Source organism: Etheostoma cragini, chromosome 12, assembly GCF_013103735.1.
Source record: "Etheostoma cragini isolate CJK2018 chromosome 12, CSU_Ecrag_1.0, whole genome shotgun sequence".
Lineage (NCBI taxonomy): Eukaryota > Metazoa > Chordata > Actinopteri > Perciformes > Percidae > Etheostoma > Etheostoma cragini.
The window spans coordinates 420,106-424,703 of NC_048418.1; the positions used below are offsets into that span (position 1 = coordinate 420,106).

Sequence of the window (4,598 nt, forward strand, 5' to 3'; positions counted from 1 at the left end):
AAATCTATTTATGTTTCTCTTCCTGTAAATGTTCTTTTACCCCGATGTAGCAAAGAGGAAACACACACATAACGAAATGATCATATAAGGTAGTGTCTCCAACTTGTGCTAATGCTGAGCCTCTCTGTGCGGTTGCTCTTGTTTCCTGTTTCTAGATTCCTTTTACTCTCCAGAGGCTGGGTCTCAGCTCTTTCTCTCGACGTGGATCTCCAGCTGAAGGTGTCTGAACTCGTCTGTCTGGAACGATCTACTCGTCAACTCAAGCTGTGGTTCTTTAGTTTCAGAACACAAAGCTGCAGAGAAACAACACGAGTTTCAGAGAGAGGGTCACCTTATTTCTAAAGGAGGTAAGAAACCGCTTCACTACAACAGCGGGAGGGTTGTGTGTGTGAGTGAGCGTAAACATACTTGTGTTTGTGTGTCTGTGTGTGTGCTTGTGTGTGTAACCATAATTGTGTCAGTCTCCGCTGTCTCAAACGCCTCTTGATGAAACAGATCGGCCTCCAGTAGAATCAACAGGGCTGTCATACAGCGGCCATGTTGGGACTCAAACTGCAGATGTCTTTCTGGAGTCTCAGCAGTGAGACACAAAGACGTCCCAAACATCTGAGAGGACAGAAAGACTTTAACCCTCCAGTTGTCCTCGGGTCACATTTGACCCTTTTACCAACGTCTATATCTGAAATATGGAATTATTTTTAACCAAATTACCACAAAAAAGGATGGAGTCCATGCAACACTCACAGCAAATACAATTAATCACTTTCAATGGATTTTTGCTGTAAATTGAAATTAATTCAAATCAGCTTTTACTCAACATATGCTCCTCTGATTTTCACTATTAGTCAAAATAATTCATAATTTCTGCTTTATTAACTCAAATATCAGGTACATTTCTATATAAATGAGGGTTATTGACCATGGATTCCAAAACGTAGTAAAACTAGTCGTGGTAAGGTGGTAAAATAAATAATCAATAATCTGTTGATAATGTCACATGTCGAAAAAAGATGATAAAAAAAATAAGTGTTAATCTTTTTGACCCGGGAGGACAACACAAGGGTTAAGATGATTTTAAATAGTCTAATGTATTTATAAAGCGAGCTAGCAGTTGCTGTTACTTGGGCAACCTTCTAACTCCATGATCCACCAGAGGAGCTCTCTGATTGGTCGTGGACTTCCTCATGCCCCCACCTCTCCTTGACGACCATCCTGCTGCTACATTAGGGGGGCTTTTCAGCAGCGAGGTGACCTCTGGAGCTGGAGGCCGTCTGCAGCTGTCTGACATGTTCAGGCCTAGCCATGACAATGGGTGCACTGGGGATGAGGTTCATAGGCCGGCTCCAGTGCTAGTTAATGCTGGTTAGCACACACTGGTTCCCTGTGCTGGTACTGGACCCATCACATTAATGGCCACCTGGTCCATGGGTAACCACACACAAGACTGAAGTAACATAGGACTAACTGTTGGAGGCCTTTGTGGTCCATACATGTTTCATCAGGAGTTTAAACTCTGGGGTCCCATGATGCACCTCAGGATCTTCCCTGTTGGGTTCTGTCGGTTGTTAGAATTAACTACCTGCGTGTTCGTTGAATCTCTGAAGAGGGAGGCTAGGGTCCAATGAAGAATTAACAAAAAGGTTCAATGAAACAGCATGATGAAATATATTAAGATGGTAAAGACAATAAGACCCAAAAACCCATCAACAGCTGACAGCGGACTGAACGCCATGTTCCCTCGTCAGAGACATGTCCAACAGCCCCGAATCCTTCTATGTTTCACATCTAAGTTGCTAGGATAGACTTTAGTGGCCAGGAAAATAGGCCCTAAGGATAAGTTTAGTTTTTTAGCTATAGCAACCCAAAACTTTCCCTTTTTAATTACCACCTTAAGATGGAAATACATCCAATGTCTATTACTTGTACCTTAAATGCAGTGCTTATGCATTTATTGCAAAAGTAAGCAAGGACAAGCATACACCTTCACTGATTAGACTACGTAAACTAACTACTAAACTAAATTGATTCTGATTAAAACTTAATAATTTGTGGAAACGTTTAAAAATTCCAAACCTGATTGTAATAGTTGAGCCTGGTCGGTGGTGGACAGAGCGTTGGGATCTCAGGTTATTTGACAGACTGGAGATGGATGTCAGATATCTGTTGGTAGTTTCATGCCACCTCTCTCTGGTGATGCAGATTGTACGGTGGCCCAGACGGAACAAAAGAAATGCAAAAGCCACAATACAAATATAAGGAAATGAGCAACAAGAGTGAGCGTGCACATCTGTGTCGACCCGGCTGAGCCACTGGAGGTCTTAGTTTCTAGACTGTTGTTCCTCCATCAGTTAATAATCAACCTGTTGTTGTGCTTCTTCTTCTTCTTCTTCTTTTGGGGCTGCAGGGTCCAGCAGGTTGGACTCTGTGAAGGTCCGCCAGTTTCTGGGCCACTCTAGGATTTAGATTGCTGTCATGATTCTCTAGACTGTTGTTCCTTCATCATTTAATAATTAACCTGTTGTTGTGCTTCTTCTTCTCCTTGTGGGGCTGCAGGGTCCTGCAGGTTGGACTCTGTGGAGGTCTGCAGTGTCTCCAGCTGCTGTGAGACTCCTTCAGAGTGCTGACTGACGGAGCTGATGGAACGTCGCCAGCTGCTTCTGACTGGCAGAGCTCCACCTCCGACCGCCCTCTACTCCACCTCACACGCCCGGTTCTAGTTTGGGATTTAAAGGTGGAGGAAGTGATGAACACAGACAGCAGCAGCATCTGTCAGCGTCTATAGACGGAGGACCACTTCTCTCTGACCTGATCTGAACGGGACTTTAACAGGTAAGCAGCCTGACAGGTAGCATCACACACCTCTGGTGGAGAAACTCTGCTGTCGCTAGTTGTATATGGGGGACTTATAATATACGTCAACCCCTTTCATGTTAGTGGATGCCCAGTTTAATATGCAGCTTGATTATATCTAATATATGTAGTCTCTCTCTCCTGATGTAATCCAGTTCAACATGAGTCCTTGTTGTCAGCATTTGAGAAAAATGGCATTTCTCTGGCCCCAATAGACTCTCTGAGCCATCTCAATGTCTTTCTCTCATGGGGGTCCCATGATGCACCTCAGGATCTTACCTGATGAGTTCTGTGGGTACAACCACTTGCCATCTTTACTACTACAATACTAAATTTAAGTGGAACTTTCTTATCCAAATGGTACCTTTAATGTGTTAGGTCATCACCAAAGTATAATATCAAGGCAGGTTTCGGGAATGGAGAGATATTTCCTTCTTTGTAGAGCTGTGTAGATTGAATTATTACTTTATGTTATCACTATTATTATTACTTCAACTTCTGCTACTACTTCAATTGCTATTTTTATTCTCAATTGTTATTTTGGCTGATGTTATTTGCAATTAGTGATGTAGTAATTTGTACTGTATTTTCTTTTGCCACCTCACTTCAGTTCCCATCCCTCCCTAGAAATCCAGTTGGGGTCAGGTGCTTCACACTACCACAGCATGGGAACTGTTCCCATGGTAACTGTGATGAGTAGGCCTGAGTCAAGCAGGACCAGTAACATGAGACCTTTTAAAGGACTGGGTCAGAGGTGTGGTGTCAGCATTTGGACCACTTACAAGTAACTCAGGGAGGTCTTACTAAGGCGCAACAACGGAGAACTGCAGTAGTTAAGACAAGAGGAAATAAACACATCAGTTATTATTTGATGTTTTTATGTTGCACCATAGTGAAGCTCACATGTTTGTTCTATCTACTTACAATGACACTAAAGTCAAGTCTGATTCTGTGGAGGTATCTTTTAAATGACAGAAGGAAAGAACCTTGAGATGTAGATTTAGATGACAAGCTCAGTAATGAACAATACCTGAGAAGCCATCCATCTTCATCCATCCCTCTTCATCCATCCATCTTCAATCGCTTAGCCGGTATTGGGTTGCAGGGGCAGCAGCTCCAGCAGGGAACCCCAAACTTCATTTTTAACTTAATGAATGCAGAACCCTTACTTTGGTTTAATAATTACTATTATACTGTATAATGATCCATGAATGAATCTTGAATTATCATAATAACATAATCTAAAAACTGGTCTGTAATTTAAATATCCCAAAACATTTCTGTTAAGTGGCGGTGTTCTTTTTGGTATGTTTTGGATCTTTGCAGGGACAAAAGATGGAGACGCCTCAAGAAGTCGTCTTAAGAATTTTAGAAGCTTTGGGAGCTGATGACTTTGAAAAGTTTAATTGGCACCTTCAACAGGAAGGAGCCCTCAACAACTTCCCAGCAATCCCAAAGAGTAAACTGGAGAAAGAAAACCGGCTTAACACCGTGGATATGATGTTCCAGACCTACAGTATAAAGATTATTGATGTGACCAGAATAGTTTTAGTGAAGATGAATCTAAATGATCTGGTGAAGAAGTTACCGTGTCATGGAGAAGTCAACACCCCAGCAGGTGCAGGTAAGTCATATTCATTATAAATTTAAAAAAAATAGATGTAACAAAGATCAAACTTGTATATCCCAGTCTTCAACAACCATTAGCTGTGTTACCTATGTCTCCCTCTTATCTACAAAGATACATA

General features: G+C 42.0%; 1 protein-coding gene across 8 annotated transcripts in view; it reads left to right on the forward strand.

The window, feature by feature from the left end:
• Nucleotides 1-4,598, forward strand: part of LOC117953907 (NACHT, LRR and PYD domains-containing protein 12-like) — a 57,664-nt gene that overhangs the window by 22,699 nt on the left and 30,367 nt on the right. The gene's annotated exons all lie outside the window — the stretch shown is intronic.